We start from the raw sequence: 24,675 nt of genomic DNA on the forward strand, positions 1-24,675 counted from the left end.
TGTTGTGATGAAGTGTTGAGTTTCTTGTGTTTCTTCTTGAAGCTTTGAATTAAGAAGGTTACGGGTCAGGTTTGAGAACTAGGAAGCTAAGTTTAGGACTTGATCCAATGCTAATTGGCTTGAAGCAACATTAGAAATCTAAGAATGGTTGTACTTTTAACAATTATTCTCTTTGAGGGTAGATGAAGATTGATGGGTCTTGAGAACTCATTTTTCATTTGATGAGCAGTGAATGTACTATGGTGGCGAACTCTCTTATACCATGAGTTGATGCAAATTGGGGTTTAGAAGTTGATTGGTTTTAAGATGGTTCTTTCGATTGCAGACTGTTTGTATGTCAATTCAGTTTCTGATAGTTTTGACAAAAGGAGCTGTATAAACCCCCACTTTGTGGCTCATTAAGCCCACGGATCCAGCCCAAGGGCTTAATCATAGCTATACCCAATAACTGGTCTATTTAAGAATATGTCCAGGTTCATTATTGTAGAAATATAAGGATAAAAGTTTAAAGAGATAACAATTCTTTTGACAAACAAACACAGTCCTCTTAGGACTCAATCTCTACCAATTCATATAAAAAACATTCTCTCTCACAACAAGGAACTCTGTTGAAACTTGATCCCTAGAGAATAGATCTTGGGTACATAGGCAGCCATTATCTTGGTTCAGTTTCATCTCCCCCAACATCAATTTCCTCTGTTTCTTAGTGCATTCTTTATTATTTGCTCTCGTTGTGTTGACGCAGGTTACTGCCAAAACATAATTGGCTCCGTCTATGGGGATTTTTAGAATCCATTATCACGTGAAACAATCAAGATGGTAAGCACAAGAAGCAGACCGAACAGTCAAAATATTCCTCCTGTCAATAGGAATCGCAACCTTCGAAATTCAAATCGGCCAATGCAAGAACCGTTGAACAATCAAGTTGCTCCTAGTGGTAGGATCAATTCTCAACATCCAACTGCAGCAGCGCCACCGCAAATGGCAGTACAAACGCTGCCACCACCCCTAACAGTCTTGCAACAAGAAAACCGACAAGTTGGTAATCCTCCACGCGGTCTGCTGTCTGTCCATGTCGATCCTTCAGTTGACATGGATATGGACGTGGATATTACTCTCACACCAACTAACGGAAAAGGTGATAGTAATAGCTAATTCACCCCTAATATGGTTGAGCGTGAGTTATGACGAGTCAAAAATTTAAATAGGAACTTGAGAAGGAAGCTAACAAAGAGGCAAAGGCCGGTGGACGATGTTGCAAATTCAACAACATCAAGGCGACCACGCAGGGACGCAGGCTATTCTAGTGTATGGGACCGTCTTGAATATCCACTTCATCGTCCTCAGCAACATGTTATTTCTCAAGCATAATCAACTAGTGCACGCTCTAAGAGTACTGACCCTATTACCCAAACTTATGGGGAGAATCGGATTGGCAGGGATAACTACTACCCTAGACATGTCCGATCTTAAAGGGAAGATTTACCTTAGAGAAGCAATTTCAGGGAAGACCGCAATCTGAGATATGTCCGACATGACTGGGAAGGTAGGTACCACAGACAAGAGCAACTAAACATGGAGAAGCGGTATAATTATACCGACCACCCTGCCAAGGGTGACTATCAGCCTAGACAGGCTGGTTACAGGGATAGAGAAAGACAATCACCGGTCAGAGCTGATTGTGCATACCGCCAAAGATCTCTAACTCCAATAAGAGACAATGGAAGGTATCCCTTTCCATATGGGCACAACCAGGGGCGTCCACCTGTTTGAGGCAAGTTGATGGTCAAGGAAGGGTACTTAATAAGTTATGAAAAAATGTCATCCCAGATAGGTTTGACCTGATAGGGAAGACCGACATCCCAGACAGGTCCGACTTGACAGGGAAGGCCGACCTCGCTGATTTGAGGAAAATTGCCATCCCAGACAGGTCTGACCAGACAGGGAAAGAAGGCGTCACGGAATAAAATATAAGGAAGACCAATATCCCAAATGAGACCGACTTGATAGGGAAGGCCAACCTCGTTGATCTGAGGAAAATAGCCATCCTAGACAGGTTTGATCCGATAGGGAAGAAAGGTGTCACAGAAGCAACTAGAGGGAAGACCACGATCCCAGACAAGCTATCGGCTTAGATAGGTTGGGTACATGCAAAGAAAAAGACAATCTCCAGTCAGACCCGAACGTGTGTATCGCCTAAAATCTCCAACTCTTGTAAGAGATAATGGCAGGTGTCATCCTCCACATAGGCTCGACCGGGGACGTCTGTTTGTTTAAATCTTCTAGATGAAATGGATTTCACCCCGCTTAACACAAAGTCCCTTTGATGTAACTTCCACAAATAATGGTCACGGGCATGAAAGCTTTGTCGTTTCTCAAGGGGAATTGGGTAAAGGAGTTACCTATAATTTTGCAGACTTATAGTACAACGCCAAAGTATTCAACTGCGTTATCACCTTTCAACCTTGAATATGGCGCTGAATCAGTTTCATCCACAGAGCTAATTTCCAGTACATCTTGATGGTTGCTATTGAAACAGACTCAAACCACATTTTTACCGTACCGTTACGAAATTCTTTTACATTTTTACATGTTATCCATCAATAAAGACATTCAATTTCCATTCTCATATGATTGGTTGTCCTTTATTACATTACTCTATTCTTCTGTACTCCTCCTTTCAACAATATTGTCATTCATTAGCATTAATTCCAAAGAGGTCATCCATATTATTCCTTCTTTGGTCCAAGTATGTTGCATTAATGCCTGCTTGAAGAAAATCCGAGTCAATAAGATGGTTATTCTTGCACGGTACGGTTATTGGAATACTCTCAAATTTTAATATCCGTGTGAATTCCACTACTAAGGCAATGACGTTGTGTTTTAGTTTGGTCCAAGTGCAAGAATGACAACCTTGCACCTGCGGAAAATTCCAGACCTTGCCTCACGTTTGGTACATGTGTTGTTACACCTGAATAGCTAAGGTCATTAAGGACCACCGTGGTCCCTTTGCCTTATTTTTTTCAATGACAACAATGGGGGCGAGACTTACACTTTCTTACACTGATTTAATATTGGGGGCGTATGCATTCCCCCATTATATTGCCATCATATTTTTCTATCAATATTACATATCAACATGCAACAAACAACACAAGATCAAAAACAAGAAGTGATGTTGCATTTCCATTAAAGGTTGGTATTATTTTTCCTACTTTTATTACACAGCCAACGTTCTATTACTTTCTCTCTGGAAAAGGCACACATTTCGGAGCAACTTTTAACAGTATTCATATACAAACTTTCGCTCATTATTTTCGCCAATATTTTCCGCCAAGACTTCTGCCAATTATTTCCGCCAATAATTTTCGTCAATTACTTTGGCCAATAAACTTCCGCCAATATTTTTGCCAATTATTTTTGTCTCCTGTCGCCAATATTCCGGTCTCCTTTCACCACTAATTTTCGCCAATTATTTATGCCAATAACTTATGCTAATTATTTTCGCTAATTATTTCCGCCAATAATTTTCGCTAATTATTTCTGCCAATAATTTTCGCTAATTATTTCTGCCAATAATTTTCGCCAATTATTTCCGTCAATAAACTTCTGCCAATTATTTTTGCAAATTATTTTCGTCTCCTGTCGCCAATATTCCCGTCTCCTTTCGCCACTAATTTCCACCAATAACTTCCGCCAATAATTTTTGCTAATTATTTATGCTAATACTTTTTGCCAATTATTTCCGCCTACTTTCGCCAATAACTTCTGCCAAAAAATTTCGCCAATTATTTCCATCTCCTATCGCCAATATTCCCGTCTCTTCCCGCCAATTATTTCCGTCTCCTGTCGCCAATATTCCCGTCTCCTTCCGTCGATAATTTTCGCTAATTATTTTTGTCTTGTCGCCAATAATTTTCGCTTACTGTCATCGCCTATTGTCGCCTTTGACAATGAGATTCTGCACGCCAATACTTGGTAACATTTTTTTTTTCTATTTTATTTATTTTTTCTTTTAAATTGATGTTCTTCTATTCTTTTTTCAATATTAACTTCTTTGCCCATCCACCAAAGAGAGGGCGATGTATAGACCCCCACTTTGTGGCTCATTAAGCCCACGAATCCAGCCCAAATCAATTAACCCCAATGGCTTAATCCTAGCTACACCCAATAACTGGTCTATTTATGAATATGTCCAGGTTCATTATTATAGAATATAAGGATAGAGGTTTAAAGAGATAACAATTCTTTTGACAAACAAGCACAGTCTTCTTAGGACTCAATCTCTACCAATTAATAAAAAAAAATATTCTCTCTCAAAACAAGGAACTACATTGAAACTTGATCCCTAGAGAATAGATCTTGGGTACGTAGTCAGCCATTATCTTGGTTTAGTTTCATCTCCCCCAACATCAAATTCCTCTGTTTATTAGTGTGTTCTTTACCATTGCCCTCGTTATGTTGAAGCAGGTTACTGCCGAAACATAATTTGAAGCAGGTTACTGCCGAAACAGGAGCTATGGTGAAGTTTCAGGTTTCGGGTAGAGCTTTGGACATTTTTGATTTAATGTACGAACTGAACTAGAGAGAGCAAGTTAATTCTTCAAGGCTAGAGTTTGGGATTAGATTGAAACAAACCTAGATCCTTGATTAACTATGGAATTTCTAATAACTACTCAGATTAGGAAGATGGAAGGTTGAGATACAATAGAAAACTATCGAATGAGCAAGATGCTTATAGGGATCATTCCGAGCAGAGATGGTCAATCATACTTCGGGTTAGAATGTCTATCTTTCTAGGTCTGATACCTGTTTAGGCTTGTAACAGTAGTTGAATCCATCTCTATAAAATGTTGGGCTTGGCACTGTAATTGTAGTTCTAGTGTTGTGCCTGTTGAGATTTTTGCCTAATGAGAGGCAACACATAGCATGTCTTTTAGGGTGCTAAGTATAGTCCCTAAACCCTTTGTATCTTTCTTTTATTCTTTTTAATATAAAATCCCTACATGCGTTCAAAAAAATAGAGACCACAGAGGTTGAAAATGTGGACAATGAATTGTCACCTCTTGAGCCATAGTTTCTGTTTTGTATATGAAATGGGGTTTTTCATCATCCCATGTAGGCATATGTACACTTCAGCATGTTTTCCATAAGAGTACTACTGTAGAACGTTTGTTATTGTTGTGATTTGATATCTTGGTAATCAAACCCTTAGTAGAGGATTTTTTTTTCTCCTCTAGTATTAATTTTTTTTGCCAAACCTCCAGTATTAATTCATGTACATGTGTCTATTTCATGAGACTAAGGGTACGGTGTAGCAGAAGGGCATGCAGAAAAGTTCTTACTTGCTACTTTTGTTGTGGGACGTGCCTTCTCTTCAATCTACTGATGAAGATTATACAGTTCTATGAGTTCTTTCAAATCATATTCTCTTAGAAGGGCCTTAAACATATGATAGCCTAGCCTTAGAGCATATCTCTTTTGGTCTTGAAAAGTACTTTGCTGCTTGCCTGAGTAAAAAAAGGAGATACCTTCTTAACTTTGACACCTTAACCATCTTGAAAATCAAGGAAAGAAAAAGAGTATAAACGTCCAGTCCAAAGTTGATTTTTCCTTATTTGTCTCCTACTTTTTCTTAATTAGCCAAAGAGTTTTACAAACATTGGAGACTCTGTGAAGGCCTAAAAAATAAAGCCTATATAGAGTACAGCTATAATACATACTAGCTTTTGAATCCATCGAACGAACGGGTGTCGTTATATTAAATTATTCTAAAAAATATTAGCAACTATGTAGAGCTATGAGATATGGAAATTATATTAATAACTCATTCAAATTTCTTGCACCACTCTCTATAAAAAGAAAGCACCAAACCTTGATAAAACCAATCGACTTATTTTTGTTGTTAGGTTTAATAATAGAAATTTGATTAAAATTTTGTGAGAATGTCCACTGTGGCGAAGATGATATTGAAGCTACTTGAATAGCAAGGCATTCCCAATCATAATAAAAAAATTATAATAAACACTACTTAAAATACAAAATTATACTTGTCGAGACATTATATTCTCCTTACATATAATACAACTATGTTTCGAGGTTAGTTCAATGCAATTGCATCAAGTTTCCGATTTTACGTTAATTATTCTTTGATGCTAGTTCAATGTAGTTGAATCTAGTTTCCGATTTCCTATTAATTATTCTTTGATGTTAATTTAATGTAGTTGTATCAAGCTTCTGATTTCCTGTTTCTTTGAGGTTAGTTAAGTGCAGTTGCACCAAGTTTACGATTTCTCGTTAGTTATTCATTAAGATTAATTCAGTGCAGTTGTATCTAGTTTTCAATGTTTCGTTAATTACTCTTTGAGATTAGTTCATTGCATTTGCATCCAGGTTCCAATTTCCCATTAATTACTCTTTGAGGTTAGTTCAATACATCTACACCCAGTTTTTGATTTTCTGTTAATTATTTTTCGAGGTTAGTTCGCATCTAGCTTCCAATTTCCAGTTATTTATGTTTTGAGGGTAGTTCGATGCAATTTCATCCGACTTCTGATTTCCAGTTAACTATTCTTCGAGGTTATTTCAATGCATTTGCATCTAGTTTTCAATTTTCCGTTAAATATTCATCAAGGATATTGCATCCAATTTCTGATTTCCCGACCTTTAGTTAATTTATGATTTTAGTTTAATGTAGTTGCATCCAGTTTCTAATTTTCCATTCATTATTCTTTGAGGTTAGTTCAATGCAGTTACATCCAATTTCCACTACAAGAAAAAAGGCTTTATATCACTGTTAAAAACTGTCACAAAAAGTCTTTTGTTTTTTTTTTTTCCCAAAACCGTGACGGAGTGAGAGTCATTTATTTTTTTCCCAAAACCATCACAAATAATTCTTCTGGATAAGCCTATATCCACCTCATAAAACCGTAACAAACACTTAAAAATAGTCACAAAAAAACATATCGTTTGTGACGGTTCTAACAAACCAGTAATGTAATCATCTTGTAACGGTCACAAAAAGGACAACTATTCATGACAGTTTGGTTAAAACCGTGATAAATATATATTTTGTTTAAAAAAAAATATCGAATACACGTGAAAACATACCTCACATGGAATTGGACCTGTAATAAGCCACTCTGAATATTATCCATTATATTTCAAGTAGCATTCATAAAGTGCTAATTCCATTGAATTATCGGCCAATTCCCTTGGATAACCAATATATATTTGTATATTCCAAAACATAATGAAGTAAATAACACATTCCCAATGTAATACATATAAATTAAATCAGCCAAATCTAATTGAAAAAAAGAACCTAATCTTGCCCAAGTCGATCACCCACGTGTATGTCTTAAGCCTTGTGGTTGTTCTGTATCTAGTTTTCATCTTGAGAATAGTTCATAATACATTATTGGATGAACTGAACAAAGTCTATTCGAACGTCACTCTAGTATCTCCTTGTAGGTGTAAACCATTTTACGGACAAGATTCTTTATCTTAAACATAATAAACCAATCGTATAAAATAATTGGAAAAGTTAGCAACCTATGGATAAGAATATAGCATCCCTTTAGTCACATGAATAAGAGCCATAAGTTCTATAGCCATGACATTCAGTACTTGGCTCATATATAACTAAATATATCAATTCAGAATATTCTTTAACAAATTGGATGTGAATACAATACCAGCAGAGTGTACCACCCCAGTTTTCATATTTTGACCTTTCAAGGAAACAAGAAACACCGAAGGCGACCACTTTGCTACTAGAATGCCTAGAAAGCAATATGCATTATTCGACGACCGACCTATGAAATAAGTTAAATCTAGAAAATAACCAATCAGATTTATACAGTTTGTGAATCATACCCAATGCAATGTATTACATCGATCAATCTAAAGAATAAGGGCATCACAGACCGCTAAACCAGATAATGATAATGACCCAATGATTCCTCGGATATATTAGCACCACGGATGAAAATTGGACGAAGCTGGGGTGAAGCCGATGATTGGATTAAAAGTGATGGACCTTCTCCACATGCCACTTTGGCATGTCACCTCTTCTTGGTAAGATGATCAACCTCGAACAATCTGCATTGGCATTTTTTCTTTGCCCTTCATGCGAAACTTTTACCATCCTTTTATCAGCTGCTCCACTTGGAATCTTTGTTCTCAATTCTCACATTAGCAAGAGCTCAATGTACTTATCTTGGGTGACAAAGGACTTGTTAATGGCCCCACATGTATATACTATAACTTACTAATGTACAATGAAGAAATCACCTTTTTTTGTGTGTGATCGGTAAGGTCGAAATCATGTTGGGCCTTTGCTAGAAAATTACATGCCGACAACAATAGAAGGAAGCTCGGGTTCTACATTTGGCATTCGTTCGGATCCTTCCTCCCTTATGCGGAACACAATAGCAATTCATAATGCCCAATTAATATTACAAGCAATACTAAGAAATTAACTAGTTCGTCATCGGTATTCATATCATTTTCAAGGGTGCCTTGGCATGTCAAAATGCCATTGATTGAAAATACAGAACAACTGTCATCAAATAGGAAGAAATAGTGTACCTCATACATGGCATCCATCAAAATATTCACTAGCAAGGATCTTAAGCCTCGGGCACCGATTCTTCGGCCATTGATTTTCTAGCAATTAGTCTCAAAGCAACCGATTGAAATGCAACTTGACCTATGGAGATAAGAAGGCAGGTAATTAACAGATACACCCTAGTTCCTTAGATTGATCAACGGCGCCATTTATACCCCGAAAGAAATTCAACGATATATATCTTGGTAGAATGAAAAGAAATGGGAAAAAGAATATACAATGGGTTTATCAAGTGACGGATCGATAAGGGAGAAGGGTGCAGATTAAGAACTTACATCATTTGTGCGAAACATCTTCCTATATTGTTTTCCAAGGGCATTTTTTGCCTATATGAGGACCTTCAAAATCAATGATTTCAACCGTCCGGGTTAATAAGGAGAAGTTTGATGCAGAATATGAATATAGGCGTGAATAATTATTTAATATAGAAGACAACGATAAAAATTAATTAGAAAGTAGCATTGGCATGTGCCACTTCGGATTGTGTGTGTAAGTATGCTAGTTTGAGCAAAAGTGATAGAAAATCACGACTAAAAGTTAAACTAGCCCAAAAGTGGGTTCTTACTTACGGTTTCCGATAAAGGCGATGTGATGGCAAAGCATTTGTCAAACCACCGGTCCTCATATTTGCACACACATGTATGCGGTGCTCCAAACCCAATTGGCGAATCTTGGCACCTGATTACAAGTGAAATACTTCATGTTAAGGAAAAACCTTATAGAAGAAATTCCAATTCGGGCGGTCAACATGACTAATATTTGAAGAAAACACAAAACTGAAGAATTACACCATTTATTATCGACTATGACACAAACCTGGAATATGTAGTGCTGAATATAATTGGATCAACTCGAGACCATACATTTGTTACCTAATCGAGAAGCTAGAACCCTAAAACTAAACCACATCCCTTAGATTTTCTGGTACCCCTTGATTAATCACCAGTCACGCCATCTCAAATCAAAATAAATATCAAAATGTGTTATTTGGAAAAGACTAGCTTAAGAATAACAAAAAAGTTTTCTTTTTCTGTTTTTCTCGGTGAAACATTGAATGAATAATACTATGAACAAGCCCCAATCACAGCAAGCGATAGAAAGAAGGGTGAATTGGAGGCAAGAAGCTATGGTGCATTGGCGTAGCTTATGGCTTTCTCTAAAAAATATTGTTAAGAAATTAAACCCTAGCAAAATTTGGAAAATTTTGATTTCTCCAAATTTTCGTTTTTCCCACTCAAACAAAGATGTGGTATCTTGCTAAATTAGAGTACAACGACCCGTGTGTTCCAATACAACAGATCGAGCGAGAGCTTACCTTGTCTCCACCCTTTGAGCTATATAAAAGAATCACCTTTTACTTGAAAACCAACCCTAAATCAATGAACGCCATTTTAAAGAACTGCCTTGCGGTTAAATCTAAGAACAATATGGAAGGGAGAGGGTATATATCTCTGGTCTTCAAAAAAGATGAGTATTTTCTTTTTTGAGAGATAGATCATGAAGGAAAACATTGTTAAGATGAGAGAAGGAGAAAGAGAAAAAAGAAAAAGAAAAAGGTTAATTGGGAGGTGGGCGGGGGGTGGGGCGCACAAAGCGAAGTGGGTGAAGGAGAAAGTTGGCTCATTTGGAAATTTAGAACTGTTTAGTATTTTTTTTTCTTGTGTTTAGTGTTGGGATTAATTTAGACAAGATTTTTTTTTCTTCTGGTGGCACGTAGCCACGTATGGGCTGGAAGTGTTTGTAGGAAGCGGGAGTCTGAATGTGGGCTCACTATGGTGTGTTTGTGCATCTAAGTAGTTATTTTTTAGTGGAGTTGTGGTGCAGACCGAAAACTAAATGAGATCATGAGATCATTTAAGATGGTGACATAAAGTGCGGAGTATGTAACTGTTTTGGGAGAATAGTCACAAATAATCTTCAATACACGAATTTTTTCCAAGAAAAAAGGATTTGTGACGGTTCTAGATCTGATAGTCACAAAAAAGCATTTCATAACAGTCACAAATGCCCTTTTTTACCATTTGTGACCGTTTCGAACAGAACAGTCACAAATAACATTTTAAAACAGTCACAAAAGCCCTTTTTTCTACTAGTGTTCCGATTTCCAGTTAATTGTTTTGAGGTTAGTTCAATAGATTTGCAGCAAGTTTTTGATTTCCCATTAATTATTTTTTGAGGTTTGTTCAATAATGCAGTTGCATCAAATTTATAATTTCTCATTAATTATTCAATGAGGTTAGTTCAGTGCAGTTGCATCCATTTTTTGATGTTTCGTTAATTAGTCTTTAGAAAAATTCATTGCATTTGCATCCAGTTTTTGGTTTCTCATTAATAACTCTTTGAGGTTAGTTCAATACATCTGCATTTAGTTTATGATTTCTAATTATTTATGCATTGGGGTTACTTAGATACAATTTCATTCGATTTCTGATTTTTCGTTAACTATTCTTTGAGGTTATTTCAATGCATTTGCATCTAATTTCTGATTTTCTGCCAATTATTCTATGAGGTTAGTTCAATGCAATTGCATTCAATTCGGTTTTTGATTTCCTATTAATTATTTTTTTATGTTAGTTCAATACATTATTTGCATCCAGTTTCCGATTCACCGTTAATTATTATTTGAGGTTTGTTTGATGCATTTTTGCATACCGTTTTCGATTTCCCATTAAATATTTTTCAAGGATTTGCATTCAATTTCTAATTTCCCGTTAGTTATTCTCTGACGTTAGTTTAATGCAGTTGCATCCAGTTTCCAATTTCTAGTTAATTACTTTTTGAGTTTAGTTTATTGCATTTGCATAAAGTTTCCGATTTCCTGTTAATAACTCTTTGAGCTCAGTTCAATGTATTTGAATCCAGTTTTCGATTTCCTTTTAATTATCCAATGTGGTGTGTAATACACTGAACCATCTGTAGTGTCCTTGCAAACATGACATAAAAATAAATTATGCTTGATTTACTATATGGGATCATCAAAGATTATCCAGTTCCCGATTTCTTGTTAATTATTCTTTAAATTACACCTGACTCACTATGTGGGATCTTCAAAGATTATCTATGAATGGATCCTGTCATATTAATTATTCTGAAAAATATATGCAACTATATATGCATAATTATTATATACAAATATTATATTGATCACTCATCCATTGATAAAACCCAACATACTCTCTATTAAAAAAAAATAACTCGCCATTGATAAACCCCTTCAACTTTATTTTGTTGTTTAATAATAGAAGTTTGATTAAAGTTTTGTGAGATTGTCTAATAAGACGAAATTTATATTGAAGCTACTTGAATAGCAAGGTGTTCCCAATCATACGAAAAAAGATAAGATAAATACCGATTTAAATACAAAACTATACTTATCGAGACATTCTCACAACATATAACACAACTATATTTTGGGGTTAATTCAATGCATTTGCATCCAGTTTCTGATTTTCTGTTATATATTTTTTGAGATTAGTTCAATGCAGTTGTATCCAGTTTCAGATTTCTTGTTAATTATTCTTTGCAATTAGTTCAATGCATTTGCATACAATTTTTTGTTAATTGTTCTTCGAGTCAGTTCAACACATTTGCATCCAATTTCTGATTTCCCATTAATCATTCTTTGATATTAGTTTAATACATTTGCATCCAGTTTATGATTTCTCGTTTATTATTCGATGAGGTTGCATTTGCATCTAGTTTTTGATTTCCCGTTAATTATTGTTTGAGATTAGTTCAATGAATTTGCATCTAGTTTCTGATTTTCCATTATTTATTTCTTGAGGTTAGTTCAATGTATTTGGATCCAATTTATTTTTTGGAATTAGTTCAGTGTAGTTGCATCCGGTTTCCGATTTCCTGTTAATTATTTTTTAACATTAGTTTCACGCATTTGCATCCTGTTTTCAATTTATAGTTAATTTGTTTTAGGTTAGTTATTCAATATAGTTGCATCTAGTTTCCGATTTTCCGTTAATTTAATCTTTGAGGGTTAGTTCAATGCATTTGCATCCAATTTCCAATTTCCCAACAATTATTTTTTTATGTTAGTTCGATGTATTTACATCCAAGTTTTGATTTCCCATTAATTATTCTTTGAGGTTAGTTTAATGCAGTTGTATCCATATTCCGATTGTCCATTAATTACTTTTTAAGATTAGTTTAATGTTTGCATGTGCATCCAATTTCCACTTTTCCGATAAATATTATTTGAGGTTAGTTCGATGCATTTACATTTAGTTTTCTACTTCCCATTAATTGTTCTTTGACATTAGTTTCATGCAGTATTATATATATATATACTAGGTATAACCCGTGCCTATGACACGGTTGGTTATTAGGCGCTAATTATATCGAATGGAGTTGCCTATTATGTTTTAAAGACATGTACACCTTGTGATCCCATGTGAAAAAGTGTCTTTTGACTTGCCATACTGGAATAAGAACTAACAACCAAAATTGACTTACTAAAAGCTCTCAATGGAAAGAAGTTACTCCAAAAAAAAAAAAAAAAAAACAAATTGAACCTAACATAATGTAATATTCTAATACGAATAATAGAACCTATATTTCTTTGAACATCTACATAAGAAATAATTCTTTTATGCCCGAGTTTAAATCCTAAATCTGCTTCTGCAAACTGATGACTTCTTTCCGAACAATTTTGAACCATAGATTCATTTTTTGTTTTGCAATTAGAAGCTTTTGTCTTTTTTCTACCAGTTCTTTATAGTTGTAATCTTCTACTTCAATTGCTCCTCCGGCAGTCACTTAACTTCTTCTACTTCAAACGTATACACATGACGCAAGAAGTCAATTGCTCCTCCGACAGCTGAATGTTCTAATGCTTCTTGTATTGTCAATGGTGTCCTTTCAAATTTGTATATCGGTGGTTTGTATTCCAAATGTTTCACTTCTATTATCGGAAGGTTTAGAGTAATAGCTGTTGTGTATTTCCCATCTTCCAATATACTAGTATATATTGCGGGGTCTTCAATTTTGAACTTCTTGATGAAGTATTGTAGCATCTCTTTGAATGGAATTGGTATTATATCATCATATACAAATGACTGCAAAAAGTCATAAGTTAACTGATGTCAATTAAACCAAAAAATTGTTTGAAAAAATAATAATTCAAAATTAAAAGTCTTAGGGGGTGTTTGGATCCTATTTATTTATTGCTAAAAAGTGTTTATTAGTGAAAAAACATTTTTTGAAAAAATAAATGTGTTTGGTTTCTATTTAAAAAAAAATAGTTTTTCATCCAAAAAACACTTTTTGGTCCCAAAAACTTGTTTTATGATAATTAGGTAAAACTTGTTTTTTAAGTTAAAAAACTATTTTTCTTTGAAGGAAACACTTTTGGAGCTAAAGGCAAATGAACTCCCCGGATGTTTTAGACTTTAGTGATTTATGCCACGATATGCCAAAATATATCGAGAAACATAGTGTGAAATCTGATTTGATAAAATAGCTTTTAAGAAAAGTCACAACCAAACATGTTTATTGAAAAACTGTTTTTAGAATAAATACTTTTTCATAAAAGTGTTTTTTAAGAAAAAATACTTTTTTGAAAAAATGAGAACCAAACACCCACTTATCTTTCTTCTATATCTGCTAATATGTAACTCACGTCTTCATTGTTTTCCATGATTTCCTTTATTGTCCTCTCTATAAAAGATTAACTACTTTTTCTGGCTTGATTATCATATTCGTCGACGTTGTTGACCTAAAATTAAAAAAATGAAATTGTCAATCAGCCGTAGTAATTTTAAAATAATAATAAGTAATGTTATAAAGGTCGGTCAAACTATTACCTCCTTCTTAGAACTACGAATATGTATCTCTAGTTCATTTGTTGGCTTCCCCCAGTGATTGCAACTTTCTTTTCGTGTATTTGTTCCCACTTTCATCAAAAGCCTTGCAATCCTAAAAGAATTTTTTTGTTATTACAAATCAAATGAAATTCGAGTTGATAAGACTTTTTTTTTTTTGAAGAAAAAACATTGTTAATGCTTGCCTTTGTTTGTTGTTTGTAGAGTTGAATGTTTTTTTTTTCTAGTATATCAATTCTTTCCTTTTGGATTTTGACCAATTCCCGATTTTCCTTCAGCTCGTGCCTTCGGCTGTATTTTCCTGCGAATGTTGATAGTGTAATTGAAATATTACATTGTACTTGAAATTTGAAACATTAATTGAATATATGGTTATAGTTAGGATTAACAATTATTTGCAAAACATTATTTGTACCGGAATTATTGAGAAAAATGAAGTGGAAGTGCAATAGAGTAGGAAAATTAGATCCTAGATCTAGTATAACTGAAACATAAGCTACATGTTTAGCAAAAAAAGAGGAAACCCAAAAAAAAACCTAAGCCTATTTCCGGGTTACATTTACTACTGATGGTTTATCTGGATCAAATTGTGTTTCGGTAAAGAATGTTTTTTCCATGGTTATTGTTTTTAAACAATCCTAAGATAAATAAATTCAGGAAATACAATGGAAAAGATAAAAGCAAATTGTATATTGGTTAAAGAATAATAATTAGCTTAAAAGAGATAAGTAACTTACAATTGAGGATGATAGTGCTAAGTTAGAAGATATCAAACTAACCTATACTGATGATGGAGAAGATAATGGCAGTGCAATAACGAATATATATAGCATAAGATAATTGTAACGCAAGTTGAAGTTCAAAAGTGGTATGTGAATTTGATTTGTGGGTATTTAGAGGAAAAATATGGATTTGTAACAGTTTTCTTCGTAACAGTCCAAAAAATTTGTCTTTTGGAGAAAATGAGAGAGTCTGAAATGGTTTTCTTCATAACAGTCCTCAAATCGTTCCCGACCAGTTAACTTTTTGAAAGATGGGAATAAAGGTTTAGAAGATGAAGGTCATCTACATTAAACTTTTTCAAAGTGTAGGTTTTCGGTTACAATTGTGAACATTCATTATGGGCTTTATTTGTGACCCAAACTTTTTGAACCGGGGAAAGAAATGAAGGGTCTTCAATATTCCCATTTTAGTTTTCTTTTTACTAAAAAAATGCCCAACGTACTTATTTGTTTCTTAAAATGGCGAGTCTTGGGAGTATATGTAGTTGTATTAATTAATTGTAATGCCTTAGACTTTGGTACTATTAGGTGATTCCACAGATCTTTATTCAAGTCTTTCCGCAAAGAGGTATGTGCATTTAGTTGGAATGCCTTAGTTTTTGCTAACGTTGGCTGATTCCATGGATATGTGTTTAAGTCATTACCCTATTATGACACTACTTGGTCAAGTACAAAGCCACACAATAGGTCTTCTACTATATAGGCCGGAGTACAACATTTATTTCTCGCGCCAAACTGATTTATATTTCGCATTCCAAATATACCTGAGTTTTTTATACTGAAGCAAATCGTTATTCATAATGTGTAACCCTTTTTGGCCATCAACCCAATTGTCATAAGCTTTATTAAAAGTTAGTAATTGTAATTACAACAAATTGATAAATTATATGACTTAAGTACTTAGTTCTCCAAAGATGTTACCACACAACTTTGTCAATTACAAATCCACACAACACGTCTTCTACTATATTGGAGTAACGACCAATTTAATTTGTTTTAGAAGAAATATGTCAGGTGATAGATCTGTGTTTTCGAAGTTGGAACGGCCAATGTTCGTGATGATCATAGCCTAACATTTATTCGTTGTGCCAAACTGGTTTATATTCCGCATTTCAAATTTGTGTAAGTTTTTAATACTGAAGCAAATCGTAATTCATAATGTGTTACCTTAGCTTTCTTCGTTATCTTGCTGATTGTCTTCATCTTTATTAAAAATTTGTAATTGAAATTACAACAAATGGATAAATTATACTACTTAGTTCTCCAAAGAGGTTAAAAAATGTCAAGAACTGTGGTTGACATCCTCATCTTCCGATGGGTCATATTGACTATCATATTCCTCATCACTTTGAGCATTCTCGATCTTTTTAGTTGTAAGACGCTCTTTTAGAACTTTATTTTCTTCAATGAGCTGCTGATAGCTTGCCTGCATAGCTTCATGTTCTTCAAGTAGTTTGTCAAAGGCAAATTCTATGCGTCGATAGCGCACAAATTACTTTGTTTTGTCCTTGTAGTTGAAGTTTTCTATTTCGCAGCCATAGTCTTTTTGTAAAAAAGTAATTGCTTTTGCAGCATTCTGTTCCGACTCTTTTTTGTCTTATGAACGTATTCTTATGAATATCTTCTTCTTTTTTATTCTGGAGATTTCAAGTTCTACCCATGCCTCATATAGATTGTCGTGTAGGGTGTATCTGTAGGAACTGTTGCGCATGTTGAAATATGTGAGCATGTGGTGGAGTAAGGTTTTGAAAGAAATGGTGTAAACTGACAAAACCAATTCCATGACATGCATATTAGTCAAATTTGTTAGTTGTGCTGTAGAATTGAAAAATACTACCAATGGGCAACAATGCAAGATAAACAATATGAACATTCATAACCAAAAGTAGAATGAATTAAAGTTGTTAGCGTATAATTGAAGAAGACAGAGGAAAAGGTTTAGGTTCACACTATTTTGAAGAAGTATCGTGGTATAAATTAAACTAAAGCATAGAGCACATCAATTTATTTTCATACCATTTGACCGCCTCCAAAACCTTGCATGGAATGCAAAACAGTCTGTGGTGCAATTTGCCTTGGAAAAGAATTGAATCCTTCTCATTGATGCCCATAATAAACATGGTACAATCTATACCTGGGTGTGAAACAATGACTTTCTTTGCACCCCTTTGAGCATAGACAACCCAGTACAATTACATCAGGCTTGTAGTACATCTTGTCTATTGTATGGTTATAATATGAATTTTATATTGCAATACCATTATTGGTTTGCCTAGTGTATGGTAAGACAAAATATTAGGCGAAGACAAAATATTGATGCACTTTTGTGTAGTGAAAGTTCAATTTAAGAGCATAAACTGATGTTTGTAATTTAACATATAATTAGAAAGTCAATTAAATGCATTGAAGATAGTATGATGTAAAAAAATGAAAAAAGAACAAAAAAGAAAGAACAGAGCAAAACAAAAATAGTACGCAAAAAGAAAGTTACAGGCGTATAGATAGGTTCAAGTACCTCAATTTCTTGGCAATGAAACTAAAGCATATGCAAATGAGAGTGATGAACCAAATCAAAGAATTGGTTTCAACTAAGTTTGCCTGAAAAAGTGAATAGACACTACAAAAATAAGATGTTTGTAAGGATTTCTAAAGTACAAAAACACATCAAACGTTATGTGGGATTTAGAAATGAAATAGTATGAAAATTGAATACGCAATAAAAAACAATCAGAGGGGATTTGGAAGAAATGTTAGCATAGAAATGAAGATAGAAATCCAGTAGATACTATTCCACACCAAAAAACAAATTTACAAAGCAATAGCCACGAATTCAAAAGCCTAAAATTAAGTCCCATACCTGACTTGCCATTTTGAGAGAGCGGGAGAGAGTAATAATTGTAAAACACACCACTATAGCAAAAAAACTCCGGTTGTTGTTATTTTTTTTTATATTGGAAATGGGTACATGAATTCCCAAAATATATACAATAAACTAATTTAGTTTTTCTATTACAGAACCATAAGTTATATTTCACATCAACAATAATAAGGGAATGGAAATTAAGGAAAAAGTAAAAGTTTATGAAAGAGAGAGAAGAGTGAATAAACCATGACTCACCTCTTTAAAAAACTTGAAGTTTAGGAGACGATCTGCAATACACTGAAATTCTTGAAGTACTCTTAGTAAGCAAAATGGTGCCAAACACGCAGTTATCTGGGGGATGGCTACACCAAGTAGCTTTGTTCAAAGTGTTGAGGCAAAAGGTTACCTACTCGAGGGTTTTATACTGGTAGAGTTGAGAGAACAAATCGGGAACGTTACTTAATCCTTTACTTTGTAACCGACTGCTTTTATTCTTATGAATTTATTGGGCAGAAAATTTGGACAAAGACGAAGGCTTGAAAAATGGTGTTATTATTATTATTTTTTAGTGAATGAAATTAATTTATTGTAGAGAATGGTGTTAATATACAAAGCCATTGCTAACTATTATGTTGATGGCGATGGTTATTGAGTAACAGTTCAGAAAGGGTGTTTAAGGGAGAGGAAGAAAGGGCTACGCGTTAAGCCCACGTCGGAACCCATTAGGAGAAATTTAGATTTTTTTTTTGATAATGGAAATTTAGATATTAAATGAAGGGGGATCACACCTGCCCCTGACATTAATTCACACGTTAAAAATTACTCAAATTACTCAAAGATGTTTCAAAACATTCCAAAGCGTACATCTATTCCCCCTCTAACGTAGATCCCTACGAAAGGCCACTTTAATATTGCCCTATAATTGTAAGGCAATATATAGATGTTTCAGACAGTTTTGTAACGTCTAAAAACTTGTGGCCTTTTAGGTATCTTACAAATATGGTGCGGCTATTCTTGTATATCCTGAGAATATGAATTTGGTTTGGAACCGCTATATTTTTTAGGCATTCTTTCGAATCCCATGTAATTATAAAAGGAAACACTATGATACAGTCTTAACAGAAAATGTTAAGTATGGAAATGCTTACTACATAGATTTGGAATTGCTGACAGTGATGGCTCCGCTTACCACCACAGAGAGATGAACCCTTTAAAACAGTCATCCATGATGCTTAACAGAGGTGGAAGTTGTGATGAGACCAGTTGCTTGATCATGTTGTCCTTGAAGTGATTTGGCTGGGTTAAAACATTAAGGGATGTCTTGCGAGCATGTGTACACATTTTATATTTTCAGTGCTCTAACACGTTCGTTGATGCTGATTAATATATATATTCTCAGTAATGGATAACACTTGTGATTACGGGTTATACCTTTATTAAACATATTGAGATTGAAATTTAACTAACTTTAGTCAATACATAAAAATGGCAATCAACATACATTAACATATATAATGGGGATAATATATTTTTTTGTTTTAACCTTTATTAATCTCTTAGTAATATTAGAAATTTTAAAAGTCAGTTAATCAATGCTCTCCATGCACTGTGAATTGTTAAGAAAACCACACACACATTCTGGTTCTATCGAGACATTTGTTCTATTGGTATTTCCAATCTTGACAGTAAGCTATAGATGTGCTTCGCTATTGTAGTCGTACAATGTTAAGGCTGCATGATTACCCGAGGAGCCCATGGCAGGTGTTGCTTCGTGCTTAGCAAGAACTTTTTTGTTTGATTCTCCGGGTACTTTGCAAAGATCATCCATTCTTAAAATAGAGCATTATGTGCCAATTAGAGGAGAGAGTGCATTATTTAACTAAAGATATTTGGTGTAAAGAAATAATGGAATGTAATAAACTTGATTGTAATGTGAGTGAAATGTTTGGTTTTCTATTGGATTATTGGATGCTTGTTACTGTAATCGTTTAATGCTAAATAATTTGTTGTTGTTTTAGTTTCCATGTATTCATAATTAAAATATTTGCTCACCCCATTTGTATCAATTACAGTTGTGTCAACGGGATTGAAGGGTGTATTTCCCCTAAATTTGGTTAGTAGAAGGATTATGTGTGTAAAGAAAAATAATCTATATAGTAAGTTACCTAGACTTGAAGATTTTGTGGGTTACTATTTTTGCTTTATAAATGTTCACTCCATAATTTACATTAATTATTTCCTTATGGGAGTGAATGGTGTATCTCCATAAAATGTTAATGGTAAGTTGTTATGCTCAAATATAGAATGGACTACTTGTACACGAAGCAGAGGCTATTATTTTTGTGAGTTAATTTTTTTTTCCCATTTTTTTATTATATGACTGGGATGAATACATGCTATTTTAGGTTGGCATAATATGCAGATGGACTCATTTCAAATTGGAATTTGCCTATTTGTAAATATACACTGAAGTTGGTTCACTGTAGGTTGTGTCTGGGTAACCCCTTCTCACAGGGCGTCTTCATGGGGCAGTCGGATACCAAACTGCTCTGTTATAGTAGGGCATGCACTTGAAGACCAAAGCAACTGACTTCTTGAAAGCGGTAAAATATTATAAATGGAAATGGTATTTTTTTAACCCCAAATAAGTCGCAAAGCTTAAAAGTATAAAAACAGTGAACTACATAGACTTCCTTTCAAAGTGAATCACATTAATATGAGACAATCTAATTGAATGTCACGTTTGCTGCTCGTCGTGCACGTTGTATTCAGGAGTACCATTGGTTGCTTATAGGTCCATGAAACCCAGCAGAGGGGACTTTTGATTTCTAGTGTTACACAATGTGCTGCACGGCGAATGCAACTTCTCATATTAGACTGGCAAGAAACATAAAAGACAACAGTAAGGAAAATAGGACTTGAGCCACTAATAATCATTGCATCTTGCAAACAATATTCTTGCACCTAACTGCAGAAGCCTCTTAAATCGAGCAAATCATGACACCAGTTTTACAGCCATAGGATCATATATTACATTATAAGATGAAACACTTTTATCTATGAAATCAGGATAATAAACAGGTTCAACACCAAAAGACTCATTTGGCTCATTTACTACCACCATCTCCAAAGAGGTAACCAAGGGAAGATCCCCCACCAAGAGTAGCATGTACCTTTGTTGAAGGTCGGTCCTACATTATGAAAAAAACATCACTAAGTTGTGCAACCAAATAAGTAAATATCGCGAATACACAATCAACTCAAACGCAGCAAATTTAAGATAAGCAGGAGCGATTTTAAGAGTATAACACGTTTTGTGCGTTATCCAGATATTTTTCTTTTTTTTTTCTTATTGGATAAGTTATCTTCATTGAGTACATTTTCTATTAGTTATCTTCAAACAGGCAGGTATTGCATGTTTGTTCAATGATACAGTACATTTTTGTCCCATACTTAACTATCTCAAGTCCACATGCTACCTTGCAATTGATTTTCTAGAAGAATAGATCTTGTTGCACACCATCCACTCACTAATAACTCAATCTATTCTATCTAAATAAAACAATGAGTTCTTCCTTTAAGAAACCAAAGAGACAGACTAATGAACATACTAAATTATAGATATAATAAATGCATTGTCCACCAGACATGGATATAATAAGAATGATACTGAAAGCATGAGATGAAGAGCATACCGTGATAAAATTGCCAGTGTTCTGGCCATCAGCTCAGAAATAATTATTTGCTTGGCTCCCTTGAATGCCTGCTAGAATCTGCTTAGCATTATCCACAGGTGGCAAAGCAGACTTCTTAGGAACAACAAGTTTTGCAGTTACAGGTACTGGTGCCTCACTCTGAGGAAGTGGAGTTGAGGGTTTTGGGGGTGGAGCCTCACCACTCCCAAACAAATAACCCAAAGAACTTTGTCCCCCTCCACTGCTCACTCCACGACCCATTTTCCTCTAACAATAAATCTACAAACTTTTTTCCCTATATTAACAGATCCAAAAATCAATATTAACATATCTAACAAAAATTAAATTAAATTAACTCAAACATTGTAATGCGGATCTAATCCAAGGAAATGCTAAGAACAAAGATCTAGTGTTTGTGTACCTTGATTCGTGTTGGATCTTAAATGAGAGAAGAAAAGAGATTCCCTCTGGAGCAAAACTGAGAAAGAAACAGTGACCATGTATACTTCCCTCTAGAGAATTAGGATCCTGGTTAGGAAATGATAAGCACGTAAATGCTATATATTTACGCTCAATTTTATATTAGTTAGTTCGTTTAATTTATTCATTTGATTCAGTTAGTATATTTTTGGTGATTTTACAGGAATCGGACTTAACATGATTAAAAGTGTGGAAACTGTCGAGATTCGGGATGTCAGTGCATTAGTTCCCCTGGTTTGGTTGGCCTGGTAGGGTTGTGTAGTTCAGTGGAGGTGCCCGAAACAGTATTGGTGAACTACTGGGTTATTATTTACCTTTAGTTGGGCTTGTGAATATTGGGATAAGGAAAGAAAAGAGGATATAAAAGAATAACAGGAAGTAGAATGCACCAATGAAAAATATGGAATTGTTTGTGGTCTTGCAAGAAATTAATGTGATGGTTTGGGAGAATGTGGAAACTGGTGAGCTAGTTAGAACTTAGAAGTTTATTAGTAGGCACGTGACTATCAAAGTGAGGAATGGATCTGTTTGTCGAAATATGGGCCAAAGTTAAGTTTAGGCCCATTAGTTAAAAACCGGGCCATGTGTACCTACCATTTCTTAGCACCTAAATAGACCAGCCCATATACACTTTAAAGCCCGCAACCTACCAGGCCATTAGTTTCTTACGCCTTGCTATTTACCTAGCTATTTGGAGCACTGGATCACCAACTCTTTCTCATTTCTCTGTTCTTATAATTCCCTTACAAAAATTAGTCCACACCATATCTAATCTACCACTATTTTAGTAAAGCCGCACCATCTGATCACCCATGGGCTTAAACCCTTTTTTCTAATTCTCTTTTTTGGGAGAAAAACAGTATCCAATTCCTAAAAGACGTGAGCAGGTCGATCTTTGGGTTTGCAATTCAATTTCGAATCGCTCGCATATGTTCCACCGAACTCCAAACTTTCTAATTAGAATCAAACTCTTGGGGTGAATCCAATATATAAACAGCGGAGACAGAGAGTTTGGGAGCTCTCCAAAACACAGAAGAACAGAGAGCCAAAGAGCGAGAAGAAAGAAGGCCATGGAAGCCGAAGTTGATCAAACACTTTACCTTACAGACACACAAGGAAGCCAGAGTCGATCAAACACATCTGCCACTTACTATCACACTAACCTATTCCTAATTGAGCTAGAGGTCTTTATTAGGTGTTGCGAGGATTAGGAGATGGTTTAAGAAGGAAGGAAATGGATATTCAAAAATGACAAGTCTGAGATAATAAAGTCTTCATATTATGTAACTAGAGAAAACCTTGTTCTTTACTTTCGCTTCTCCACTTTGTTTCCATCCTTAGCCATATATTTTTTTTCTTTTTCTTTGGCTTTTGACTCCTTTGATTCTATTTTTGGAGTTCTAACTCTTTATTTTCTTTTATTTATTTATTATTATTTTTTATTTGGATGGAAACTTTCTTTTCTTATTTGAAGCGACTAATCAAATTCTTGATTTCAAAGGTTTTTATCTTTTCTATTCTCAGACTCATTCAAAGAATGGGTAGGCTGATTTTTATTTTTATTTTTAGGGTTAACTAGTATTACACCCCCCCCCCCCCCACTAGATGGGAAATTAGGGTCTCCCCTAAATACACAAAAAAAAAGTCAAAGTGGGTTGACCAAATTTTTTTTGTGTGTATTTAGGGGGGAGACCCTAATTTCCCATCTAGTGGGGGAATCCTAATTGGCTCATCTAGTGGGGGTAATACTAGTTCACCCTTATTTTTATTTTGTTTTGTAAAAGGTTAAAGGATTTGCGGTTTATGAAAGCCTAAAGAAAGGCTCAGAGGGGCGACTAGCGGAAAATAATTTCATAAAGTTTGAATTTCTGGCTATATCGATCCAAGAGGGCATAAATTCTCGCTTAGGATCTGGTATAGTGATCAAGCAAGTGGACGTGTGATTTCTCTATCCGGATTTTACTTCTCTATCGTGTCATTTCTTAAATGTTTCACTCATATAAGGCTTTAAGCTATATTTTCACAAGATTTGTAGCATAAGTACTCTAGCCTAGATTTCAGAAACTTACTGCCAAACAATCATAGATGTTCATGCTATATATTCATAGAAAGATGCAAAGATTATTATCTACATATTAACCTAAATTTCTAAAAACTATTCTAATGCAAAAGCTATGTGAGACTTCTAGGTTATTAAGAGCATAGAGAAAGAAAACAATACCAATATTCCTAAGTGTATAGCATAAACTTTTTATTTATATTTTTGAATTTTTGAAATTTTTAAAATTTTAACTAGAAAACAAGTGCATATTGTACATATCTATATCCTAGTAGATGCCTTAATTACACGTGTTTCTATGCCACCCCCAAACAAGAATCATGCTTTGTC

General features: G+C 34.6%; 1 pseudogene across 1 annotated transcript; it reads right to left on the reverse strand.

The window, feature by feature from the left end:
- Positions 1-21,218: 21,218 nt before the first annotated feature.
- Positions 21,219-22,320, reverse strand: LOC147524336 (protein SPIRAL1-like 1; annotated as a pseudogene). Its single transcript, XR_015196934.1, has 3 exons — positions 22,228-22,320; positions 21,807-22,085; positions 21,219-21,302 (listed from the first exon to the last, which is right to left on the reverse strand). The product of XR_015196934.1 is annotated as a protein SPIRAL1-like 1 (transcript).
- Between the last annotated feature and the right edge of the window lie 2,355 nt (positions 22,321-24,675).

This window comes from Coptis chinensis, chromosome 1, assembly GCF_015680905.1.
Source record: "Coptis chinensis isolate HL-2020 chromosome 1, ASM1568090v1, whole genome shotgun sequence".
Taxonomy (NCBI): Eukaryota; Viridiplantae; Streptophyta; class Magnoliopsida; order Ranunculales; family Ranunculaceae; genus Coptis; species Coptis chinensis.